A 12,969-nucleotide genomic window follows, 5' to 3' on the forward strand; every position below is an offset into this window, starting at 1 on the left:
CATTTTTTTCTTGTCTGTACTTTCTGTAAGATTCTCACTTTTAGTTTATAAAATGCACAAAAATTATGTTAAAAGTAAAGGGAGAAAAGCAGAAGCCAGGAAACATTTTTCATCCACCCACCTGCACTCTTTGTCACATCTCAGACTGTTAGTGTCATAGGGAAAACTGGGGAAAATGAAATTGCTCCATTAATGCTCACCAAGGAAAGTCCGCAGCCAAGTGGGCCCAGCACTGCTCCACCTCCCATACGTGCTGGCTGCCATCCAGTGGAGAATGTGAATGCATCCAGGACAAAGCCCTTGTCTCTCCTTCACTGGCTTTTGTGGTGCAGGGTTAAGCTGACTTCTCCTGAGCAGCGAAATGCAGGTATGGAAGAGATATAACAACACTCTTCATGTCCTCTAAGACTTGCAGTTCTTCAGTTCCTCAGAATGATTGACAACGCAATTTCACAAGGCATGAGATCTAGAGGAGGAAGGACATGCAATTGTGCATTTTACTGATTCACATTGTTTATACATATATTATTAGAAAGAATGCATCATTTTTAAACCTAGCACAGTACATCTACAGTTATGTTTTTACATGAGATAACTAAAATAAGCATTAGATAGAGAAGAGAGGAGAGAGAGATTGAGAAAGAGAGAGTGAGGGTAGGGAAGAGGAGAAAAAGAAACGAGAGGAGAGGAGAGGAGAGGAGAGGAGAGGAGAGGAGAGGAGAGGAGAGGAGAGGAGAGGAGAGGAGAGGAGAGGAGAGGAGAGGAGAGGAGAGAAGAGGAGAGGTTGTATATAAGAAGGCTTTCAGAATTTTCTCTTTGGATTTGTAAGTAGAAGTACCTCCCTTAAGGTATTGCCATTTAACACATGGTGCATGTACCAGGAGAAGCTGCACTTCCTAGGAGCTTGCTAGTAATTCAGAATCTCAGGCCCTATACCATACCAACATTATTAAGTTCACTAAGGAGCTATGGTGAGTCTTTTGAACACTAGCAGGTAGAATCTATTTGAAAGCATTTAAAAATAATAACAAACAATCAAGTTTCAAATAAAAAAGATTAGAAGGCAATTGTTTTCCTCTAACAGCAATCCCTTGTGTGAAAGAGATGTTTATTCTGAACCCCTTACCTAGCAGCAACAATTAAATGTGGAGACTCTTGAGAGCATTTACAAACAGGGGTCACGACTGCATGTAAGCAGCCTGGTCCATCCCTGCCATCCTTCCACAGTTAAACTCCAGGAAAGAAGTTTTTGTTCAGTTTCTGCTTTCATCCTCTTTGAAGAGATGTGGCTTTGAACTGGCAGTGTCGCTGTTGGGACTGTTTTGTTCCTGCCTTCAATGGTGATGTCCTCTTTGTAACTCTCTGAAATAGTCCAAAAGTGGGACATAGCTATCAGAAATGCAAGCCAACTAGAAGCTCTCCTCTGAGCAGGATTTTCCCAACTTAATCTTTTAAAAATGCATTGCCAGCCGGGCGTGGTGGCGCACGCCTTTAATCCCAGCACTCGGGAGGCAGAGGCAGGCGGATCTCTGTGAGTTCGAGGCCAGCCTGGGCTACCAAGTGAGCTCCAGGAAAGGCGCAAAGCTACACAGAGAAACCCTGTCTCGAAAAAACCAAAAAAAAAAAAAAAAAAAAAAAAAAAAAAAATGCATTGCCATGTTATATGATCTTGTAAGTATCCTTTAAAGAATGATGATTGCTTGAACACAAAAACGTTTTTGTCATCACAGATAAGGTAGACTCCAAAAAAAACATAACAACAACCAACACTCAAAAGCATAACCTGCCCCTTTAGAATCTTCTTTCTTAGGACCATCCACTACTAAGGACAGACACACCCATTAATCCAACTTTTGAGGAATATTGATGAATTGCTGACAATGTCATAGGAAGGTTTAAAGGTACAACCTCCCATCAACACTTAACACTCCAATTTCCTAATCCCTAAGAATACTGCATTGAATAATACACTGACTTCCTCCATGATAGCAGTTCTTCACAGATAAAGTCTTGGCCAGTTTGGGTTGTTTATAACAGAATTTCATAAACTGTGCACTTTAAACAATAAATATTTATTTTTCCACAATTAAGAATGCCTGGAAGCCCAAAGTTAGGATGCTAGTAGACCCAGTTTCTGATAGGGTTCCTTTTACAAATGTGCAGATGGTGTTGTCTTTTTTTTTTTTTTTAACTGAAATGATGACTAAAAAAAATCATTTCTCACCAGCTTCTTCCTCTAATGGCACTAATTCCTGGGGGCACCATCCCTCTGACCTAAGTATCTCCCAAGACCCCCACTTCTTAATACCATGCTCATTAGAGCATGGGATATCAACAAATGAATTGAGAACCAAAAGTATTCAGACTATAACAGAGGTTGTATTACAAATATATTTCCAATATATTGCCAAAAGTCTTCATACATAAAATCTCAGTGGCATAATATAAAGCAGTCATTGCTCACACATCAGGAGGCAGCTAGGGATCTGCTGCAAGGCTTCACACATCAGGAGGCAGCTAGGGATCTGCTGCAAGGCTGTATAGCTTCTGGCTAGGCTTATTCTTTTGGTTATGTGCCAAATGTCTGTCTATTGATCCAGATCAAGCTCCATTGGGATGACTGAACATCTCAACTCTCCTTCATGCATTCATCATGTTCCAGCAGGCCACTTCGGGCATGTTTTCACAGAGAAACAAAGCCACAGGAAAGAGTAAAGCCTAGTTGCAGGCTTCAAAGCCTCAAACTGAAATTTCTGCTTCTATTGACCAGGTACATGGGCAAGAAGAGAAACACAGGAAACATCAGTTATATAGTAAACAAAATTCTTGAGGGTATCTATTAACAGGAGTCAGGGCTCATTTAAGTAGAGGGAAAGATCAGGGTCATATTGACAGCTAATATATTATTTTCCTCATCCAATTCATCATAAATCCTGGAAACTCTACCTTAGAAATACTTTCCACAGCTGTCATATTTTCTTTTGTGACTACAACTAGAGTACCCTGTCTTGCCTACAGACCTCTCTCTCTCTCTCTCTCTCTCTCTCTCTCTCTCTCTCTCTCTCTCTCTCTCTCTCTCTCTCTCTTTCTCTCTCTGTCTCTCTCTCTGTCTCTCTCTCTCTCTCTCTCTCTCTCTCTCTCTCTCTCTCTCTCTCTCTCTCTCTCTCTCTCTCTCTCTCTCTCTCTCTGTGTGTGTGTGTGTAGGCTAGAAGTTGAGATTGGGTGCCTTACTCAATAGTGTTCCACTCTATTATTTTGTTCCTTTGTGACAGGACTTCTCATTGAAACAGGGCCTCACTGGTTCTACTACATTGGCTGACCAGCAAACACCAGGAATCCTCCTGTCTCAGCCTCATCAGCACTAGGATTATGGGCACTTATTGTGGCACACAGCTTTTTTACGTGGTTACTGTGATCCAAAGTCATATTCTCATGTTTGTACAGCAAACATTTTTCTGACTTAACTATATTTCCAGCCCCAAGCCTCTTAACTATTCTGTCCACATCTTTCTTATCCCTTGCTCTTCAGACCATTCTCAATATAGCACCAAGAATTTCTTTTTCTTTTGCAAAGAAACCCTGGTCTTGCTGCTTTTTTGTTTGTTTGTTTGTTTAAACTCTCTTAATGGTTTCCTTCTCTTCTCATAGTAAAAGGAGCTATACTGAATACAGAGCACAAGGCCCTGCCCATTGCTGGGACTACCTTTCTCCCAGCCTCCTTTAGCTACAAGTCCTCTGCCTCACCCTATGCTTGCCTCCTTTCACTCTCTGGTGCTATACTTCTCTCCAGGAGACTAATGCTTACGTGGGTTCCTCTGCCTCATTTAGAGTTTCTGTAGTTCAATTCCATAAAATCACCAATTCAGTGTCACTTCTGACATTCTCTCATTCACTTGTCACTATAATAGGTTATACATTTATGATCTCAAAACTGCTTGTAATTTTCCATCATTGCCTGTGATTTTCCATCACTGTTTATAATGGACAATTACCAATGTTACTAATTGACAAATATCCACTTCCTACTAAAAATAAAAATTTCCATCATATCAGAGGTCATGCCTGGTCATTGTAATTTCCTAAAACTTTTGTCAAACTGCATAAAAAAATTCATTCTGCTCTCTTTAATTTTGAACACATGGTTTCTTGTATTTTAAGTGCTTTACTATAGTCAATGATGCTGCAGACCCAAGTTCCTTGAAAGGGCATTCTAAATAAATGTAGCAAAATAGCAATTATTTCTGTCTTACAATTTACCAGCCAAATCCTTTCTTTTCTCACATATGCCTTGCTCAAGGGTATGAAACTATGAAACAGGTTAGCCAGATTGATGATAAAATTATTCCTCTAGGGCTTGTGTTTATTTCTTGGTCATTTCTTTGACGACTCCCTACATTTTCTGTAAAGTGAAGGTGTATATTAAAGTTTGCAGTGTGCAAAGCAGCTGTTAGATCTGTATCTGAGAAATAAAGACTGCCTGCATGTTCAACATGGATGCTATTGCTCTCCTGTACATAAACTCGAATTATAGTGGGTTCTCAAAAACGTGCATGCAATTACATTTAACAGTGATTTGATTTCTACTTTTTGAGCAACAGTTTCCCATTTTCTTATTTTCCAGCCCCTTACAACCACCGTTCATTCTGCTCTGCTTCTCTTGATTTGGCTGAAGGGCGGTGGCGGCGGCGGGGGGTGGGGATGGGGGGTGGAGACAGAGAGACAGGGAAATGGAGAAAGAGAGAACATGCAGTATTTTTTCTTTTCTGTCTTAGAGTCACCTTCTAAGTTACTCCTTTGTTAATGGACACTTAGATGTTACCATGTCTTACTAATTGTAAATGGGACTGCAGTGAACATGGGACTGTTGATTCCCCTTTCAAATTCTTCCTTCAGCTATATGCTCAGAAACTATAACTATATTACTAGATCAAACAATAGTTATATTTCCAATATTTTAAGGATACTGCATCCTGTTACATTTCTTCTAACACTATTTCCATTTCCCTTTTCTCCATACTCTCCCAACACCAATGCTTTTTACTTGTCCTTTTCATAACAGTAATCCCAGCAAGTGTGAACTATTACTTCCTTTTGGATTTGATTTGCATTTCTCAGGGCATTTGTGAATTGACACACTTCTTGGTGACCTGTATGTCTGATTGGGAAAATGTCTACATGAGTCCTTCCTTTAGTTTTTAATATAATTATTTCCATTTCACTACTGAGTCGTATGGAGTTCTTATTTACTTTGGATTTTAAAGACTTATCTTTAGATTCAGGCCTACAAACATATTCTATTCTCCAGGCTTTCCTTTCCTATTGTTGATTGGCTCATTTGCTGTTCTGAAGCTTTACGTTTTATGTGGCCACACTCATTTATTTTTGCTTTTTATTGTTTGCTCTTTGGGTGTTATTATTAAGACCAATGTCAAGGATCACTTTCCTCGGTGTTTCCTTTTAAGAGTTTTGCAGTGTGTAGTATTTATATCTGCATCTTCAATCCATTTTGTGTTGATTTATATGACACAAAGTGATGGGGCTGAGGTTAAGGTTCAAATTCACCCTCCGACGTGTAAATAACCAGTTTTCTCTGTGTTTTTATTGAAACAATCATTGTGTCTCCACTGTGTTCTTGTATCTCTTATCATATGTAAACTGATCATATATGAATAGTTTTAACTTCCATGCCATGGGTATTTGCATCTATTTTACATTAATATCATATTCTAATTACTGTAATTTAAAAACTACTGTACTATATCTTGAAAGTAGGAAGTAAACGATGGTTTATTCTTCTTTCTCAGGATTTTTGCTTTGCTCTCTGGAGTCTTTCATGGTTCTCTATATATTTTAGAATAATTTTGTTGTATTTTTGTGGCAAATTCTCTTGGAATTTGATAGGGATTACACTGAATCAATAAGTTCCCTTAGGTAGTACAGACAACTTAATAAATCCATTTTTTTGCTCATGAGTATATCTTTCCATTTATATGTGATTCCTTGAGTTATTTTATCAATGTCATTTATAGGTATGTATGTATGTATGTATGTATATATATATATATATATATATATATATATATATATATATATATACACACCTTGGTTAAATTATTCTTAACTATTTTATTCTTCTTAATGCTGTAGTGGATGATATGATTTACTTCATTTTTAGATAATTTGCTTTTAGTGCACAGAGTGTAAAATAGTTTTTGTATGCTTTTCTTTTATTCTAGACATTTACTAAGTTCATTCATATATATATGCATATATACATATATAAATATATCCATGTCATCTGCAAAGAGTAATAATTTTATTTATTCCTTTTCTAATATAGATGTTTTTCTCCCATTTTGTGTTCTACCTCTTCTATTTAGGATTTCTATAACTGTGCTTAATAGAAGGAATGAGAGATGGCATCTCTGATGTATTTTTAATCATAAGGAAAATATTTTGGCCTTTTATGATTAGGTATGATGTTACTTGAACACTTGTAATATATAGCCTATATTATGCCAAGATACATTTCTTTTATATACAATTTTGGAAAGTTTTTATCATGGAAAAGCATTGAATTTTGGCAAATGCTTTGATTTTGTTTATTGAGAAGAGATGATTTTTTAATTTGTTAGTTCTTTGTTCTGTTATTGTATAGTTCAACATTTATTTATTTATTTATTTATTTATTTATTTATTTATTTATTTAAACCGTCCTTGAATCCCAGGGCCAGATACTATTTTTTCATAGTATATTATCCTTTTTTATATGCTTCTGAATTTTATTTGCTAGTATTTTATTGAGGATTTTTGTGTCTGTGTGCTCTTAAAAGATGTTAGTCTATAATTTTTCGTAAGTGTCTTTATCTCTTTTTGGTCTCAATACAATACTAATCTTAAAATGTATTATTGAATTTCTTCAAATATATGAGAATTATCATTCCATCTGTAGTGTTTAGAAGAATTTATCAAGAAAGCCATCAGATCTTGAGTTTTCCTTTGACAAGAGAATTTCATTACTGAATTGCTGATTAAATCTCATTATCAGTATATTCAGAATGTTATTTTCCTCACAATGCAGTTTTTCAGATTCTATGTTATCACTACCTGGGGGACCAGCCTCCAGACAGCTCAGGGCTCAAATGGAAATCCACAGCATTGGTATATACTAGACTTTTCTATCTGACAGGATTAGGGAAAAAGACACTCACACACTGTCTTGATGGTTTCCTTCAGACCTTTTCTTTATTTTTATTTTGCATTCTCTATTCTTTATTTTCTTGATGATTTCCTTCTCTCATTTTTGATGTTTCCCTTCTAACTCTATCTTTAGTCTGATTTTGCCTTTCTAGTACCTTTTAGCGTTCTCATTCTTGATTTTTTTCCTTCTAACTCTCTCATTCTTGATGTTTTCATTCTGGCCCATTTTAACTCTCTCTATGCTTCCTCTTACAGCTTATATACCCCAGAAAAATATTTCAGGCAATATAAAAACTACAAATGGTTACATTCTGTTTTTCAAGTGAATGATTACAATGAATATAAAACAAACAGTAAAAGACAGTATGTTTTCCATATCCCTTACATGATTAAACATTTTACATATTGCAGATGAAAAAGGAATTATCCCAGGAACCCATATACATTCACACACAAGCAACTTGTTATAGATTGACCATGTGGTCAAGCAAAGTATTCTTCTCAGTCAGTTCTTTCACTGGTAGACTGCATTTTGCGGTTACAAAGAAAGGGCCAATTGCTTTATAACTTGTCTGGAAGGGTAATCTTATAAGGAATCTTAAAGGAACCACAAACTTAAACTTTGATACATGAAAAAAAAATCATCTTCATAATAATTCACAGGTAAAAGTACCCAGTAGGATGGGATGTTTCCATAAAATAAACAAACTACATTACAGGTAATGGGGATTTCTACATGCATTCATACCATGCTAGATACCAGAGAAAGATATCAGCAGGAAACATGTAAAGGCACAGCAGAAGCAAATATATTCCAGGGTCTATGGTCTAAAGGCCTTGCCTGTCCAAGATTGACCCATCAAAGAGTTTTCTCCTGGAGGACTGACACCTTGAACTTCAATTGCCACCTGTTGCTCCTCTGACAGGGCCACCAGCACTATGATTCTAGCCATTTATCCATTTCTTCTTGTTCACACAATCTTGAACATATAGCTGGCAGTAAAAATCAGTAGAATCCTTTATATGAGTTCTGGGAGTCTATAACATAACATCATGACTACAGTTAAAAATATGATATTTTATATTTTACTTTTATGACTGAATAGATTTTAAATGTTCACTCCAAAATTTAGAGTGACTTGACCAACTGACTGTGATAATTACAATGTATAATATATGAAATTGTCATTTTGTATATTGTCTTAGTTATTGTTCAATTGCTGTGAGGAGACACCATGACCAAGGCATCCTATAATGGACATCATTTAATTAAGGGGCTTGCTTACAGTTTCAGGGGTTTAGTCCTTTATAATCATGGACATCTTTGGTCCCTGAGGCTTCAACTCAGGGACAATGGTGGCAGGCTCATGTGGTGCTGGAGAAGTACATCAAAGCTACATACCAATCCATAAGATAAAAGAGAACTAGATCTATCATGACCTTTTGAAACCTCAAAGCCCACTCCCGAAACACACTTTCTCCAGCAAAGCCACACCTACTTCAACAAGGTCACACCTCCTAATCTTTCTCAATAGTGCCAGTCCCTGATAACTGATAACTAAGTATTCAAATTTATGAACCTAGGGGGCCCATTCTTATTCAAACCATCACAAATATTATATATAATCTTTTCAATTGTCTAAATAAAGCTGAAAATTGAGCTGTGATTTGGTATGATCAAATATTAATATTCTAGAAATTAACTTCAAATATTTCTATGTATTCATCTGATGAGCCCATGTAAACATATCATTCTATAAACATCATCCATTACAATCATGAATCACTTCCAATTTTACCCTTTTGTTTAATGCATCTGTTCTTAGATAGCTGCAGAAGGAACATCCCTACAGAATGTGGGAAGAGTTCTCCCTCTCAGCTGGATTGACCTGATTTGGACCCATGATTTGAACTGTAATAATAGAGGTCTTCCCAGAGGTAATTTGTAATTAGGCCACAATGATGTGAAGCTGTATGCAGCCATAATGTCAGGTGAATTCTAGTACTGATGCTCCTGATTCTGAAAGGTCTGTGTAGGCTAATGAACAAATTAAAAGAAGTCGGTCTGGAAAAAAAAAAAAGAAAGAAAATGAAATAAAGAATATGGTCATAGGATCAGTGAGCTGTAGCTGCAAAAGAGGCAAGAAGAGAAAGCATAAGGGAACAAGGATAGCATCTATGGTCCCCGAGGCTGCTCAGCTCAGGCCAAGGCCTAGTAAAGCCCATATGAACATTCTGCGGTACGTTCTGAAAGAATTCCTTAAATTCATGTAATAATTTTTGTTAGTAATATAATTAGATCTAATCTTCACAAAATACAAATAAATAAATTCAAGCCACCATAGAGATTTTTTCAAGAAAAATGAAGAGTCCAGAAAACATGTGCTAGACCAAAGGATGCTGTTTGGAGTAATGTCCTTCAGGCACACACAGGACATTAAGTAGGGTGAGTAAATTAACAGCATGCTCTAAAGTAAGGTGAAATGCTCTGTTCTGCAGGGATGCTCATTAAGATCAGAAAGTAGGCAACTCAGAGTCTTCTCCAAAACCAACCATCTCTACTAGGCTCCTCTCTTCTCAAGCACCAGGTCAGCTGAACTGCTTAGAAGAAGCAAAGACCATCAGAACTGTCAGGAGGAGGCAGAAACCAACCGAACTGCTTGGAAAAAGCTTAGACCAACTGAGTTACCTGGTAAGGACACTCTCTGGCCTGTTGAACTGTCTGTAGGATGTGCAGTGCACTTATGGAAGGTCTCCAGCTTCCATAAGCTGTCACCTCTGTTGGGGTAGGCTTTTGCTGATGCAGCTGTCTTTCTGCTTCTGAATGTTACCCCTTACCAATATTTCTGCAAGTAACCACAGTAAAACTCATTGGTTTACCAAGATGGGCTTTGGTGGTACCCTGAATTTGGTCTGACATCAGTTTCCTATCTGAGGTGAGCAGGCAGATATTTGTTCAAGTCTCCCCAGGAATAGCGCCATATAGCACATGGATGGTTGCATTGTTATAACAATACTAGAGGAGTAGACAAAGAGTCAAAAATAGCAAAGAAAAAGACTCCTTCATGTCATTTGAGTATTTACCATACTACCCTTGTTTTGATCCCTTTGACATATTGCAAATACAGAATACCCTCTCCAGCTCTCCTTTGAAAGAGCCCCCAAAGTGTACTAAGAGCAAAAGTTGGCTTCCATTAGCTTTTTGTTCCAGTCCTCTATGGTCAGTGCACATCAGCTAACACTGCCTGCTAAACATCACTAGCTGCCAGGAACCTTAAAGAGAATAAGAAAGCGAAGCCATAAATGTTTCGCAAGTTCAGCCTAAATGGCTGTCGCCTCCATTGGGATGAATACACCTCGGGATAATGCAAATTATGAAGATTCGATTCTGCTTTCAGATGCAACTCCTGGGAATTATTGCTTTGTCTACAATGTAGCTTTTTAAAGGCAGAACTAGATGTAAACCAAAACTAGCTGCAGGCCCTGGGTGATAAGAAATAAACAAGCGAGTGGCAAAATCCCTCAGAAAAAAAGCAGTAACACGGCAACTTTGTCTTTAGTGTAAAAAAGTAAAGGTGTAACACAGTTAATATTCCAGGTATGGTGACAAGGGTTACTATAGCAACAACTGCCATTTCTTGCACCTCAAACCATGTACTATAGAATGCAATTATATCATAAGCAGCACATTTTAGAACCTTCTTTCTTCAAAGGGGTTTGCAAGTTTAGTGACCCAAAAGAATCATCTGAAAACCTTGAGAATGCTGATACTGAGCTCCAACATCAGTGGGTCTAACTAAAGCCAGGCTAAAATAAGGCTTGAGACTTGGGGCATCTTTTCGAAGGCCCCAGTTTACTTTATTGCATATGCCTTCGAACGGTGGTTCTTCCTAATGCTGCGACCTTTCAGTACAGTTCCTCATGTTGAGTTGACACCCCTCCCAACCATAAAATTATTTTTGTTGCTACTTCATATCTGTAATTTTGCTACTGTTGTGAATTGTAATGTAAATATTTTTAGAGATAGAGTTTTGCCAAGGGAGTCGTGCCCCACTTGTTGAGAACTAATGCCTTAGGACAAGGACTTAGGTGCCTAGGAAATTCTTAGCTCATGTCACCAATGTATTGTTTTAAGCATTTCATCTATGTGGCAGATTTTGCCAGGTACAATGATCAAGAGGAAGTAGACTTTGGTGCCAGAGAAAAAGAAAATTGTCCCTGGAATTGCAACCACCACCAAGTTAAGCCACCATAAAGAAACATCTGGTATAAGAAATGATGAATCCCAAGCTAGGCTAATTTAGATCATATTTTCCTAAGCCCTTTAAAATCTTGTTCAGTTATGCTCTTCTCAAATCACTGTCTCCTCTCTGTCTAGATCACTTCTAATAGCATAGCCCAGCTCCCTCTTGAATGTGACCTCCAGTACAGATTCCTTGCCTTCTGTCACCATTTCACTTCTTGCCTTATTTGCCTTCTCTTCCACTCTTCACTGTGATGACACCTTCGTATTATCACAGTAAAGATCATTTTGTAATGTATTCCTTGGATTTCTGATGAAATAATATTATGTAACATGATCCAAAGTCTCTGTGGATGATGAAAAGAGGCTCTCTTTATGAATTGTACATCTGTAGGATGTTGGGAACCCCTGCATCACAGGCTTGCTTCACATCTCTACCAGCTTCCTTTATTATGGAACAGGTAGCTGCCTAGAGTAGACAGCCTTTTCACTAGTGTTAGATGAAGCTGCACAGAATCAGTCACAGCATGCAGGCATAAAGCCTGCATATGTGACAACTGTGCTAATTCTATTGGTCAAAACCAACCATATCGTTGGGCCCAAGGTCAATGATGCAGTATTTCATGGCAGGTGTTACAATTATGTATCAAAAGTCTAGAGTTGTAGTCCTATGTACATGAATAGTAAAAATTAGGAAAAACAGAATACCATTTGTTCCATTACCACCTCCTTGTATCTCTTATTGTATCACAATTAACAAAGAAATGTCCAGGTCCTGTGTAACTTCTCTGTACCCATTCTTAAATAGCTGTACACTAAGAAACAGAACTGGATGAATGATCCTATTTTATATTCATGGCACCTCCCCTCAAGTGCAACCTTAGTGATACCTGAGAGTTCTGTAATTGCCTAACTGATTTCTTTCTGCTCCCTCCCCCTCCTTCTCTTTCTTGTCATGAAACAACTATGTCACACTTCCTCATTTTAATCAGCACAGTAATACATGGCTACTTCATCTTTCTCTATGAGTAACTTCTTCAGTGAGGAAATAGAAAGAGAGCCTCTATCTTTCATAGTATCCACTTCACCTATGGCTCTGAATGGTGCTCTGCCTCTCCCGTTTTCATTCTCTGTACTCAAGTTAGCACTAGACCTCATCATCACTTGGCCCCTCCAGCAATGAACTCTGCCAGATATTTGTCTCTGTCCTGTATCTCATATTCTCCCTTTTCATAATCATTCTTGACACTATAATAAACATTCTGTTACTAAATATATTTCACCACCAACAAATCTCCTTTTAGCCCTATTTCCCTCCACCCTGCCATATCATTTTTTTTCTAACCTTTCTATGGTAAATCTTTAAAAACTTCAACCTTTTCATTGTCTTTTTTCTTGTTCAGGCATTGTACTTTATCAAGCCACTAAAATCACACTCATCAAGATTATGCATGGCCTATAAGTTGACAAACACAACCAACACTGAGTTCTCATTCATAAACTCATTGTGTCTATTTGAACCGAAG

General features: G+C 37.6%; 1 long non-coding RNA gene across 1 annotated transcript in view; it reads right to left on the bottom strand.

The window, feature by feature from the left end:
• Positions 1–200: 200 nt before the first annotated feature.
• Positions 201–12,969, bottom strand: part of LOC121828865 (uncharacterized) — a 144,523-nt gene continuing 131,754 nt past the window's right edge. The window contains exons 3-4 of the long non-coding RNA XR_013050792.1: positions 1,127–1,362; positions 201–466 (exon numbers count right to left, since the gene is read on the bottom strand). This is a non-coding gene — a long non-coding RNA (uncharacterized LOC121828865). The remainder of the gene's footprint in view (positions 467–1,126; positions 1,363–12,969) is intronic.

The sequence above is a fragment of the Peromyscus maniculatus genome, chromosome 4, assembly GCF_049852395.1.
Source record: "Peromyscus maniculatus bairdii isolate BWxNUB_F1_BW_parent chromosome 4, HU_Pman_BW_mat_3.1, whole genome shotgun sequence".
NCBI classification, from domain to species: domain Eukaryota; kingdom Metazoa; phylum Chordata; class Mammalia; order Rodentia; family Cricetidae; genus Peromyscus; species Peromyscus maniculatus.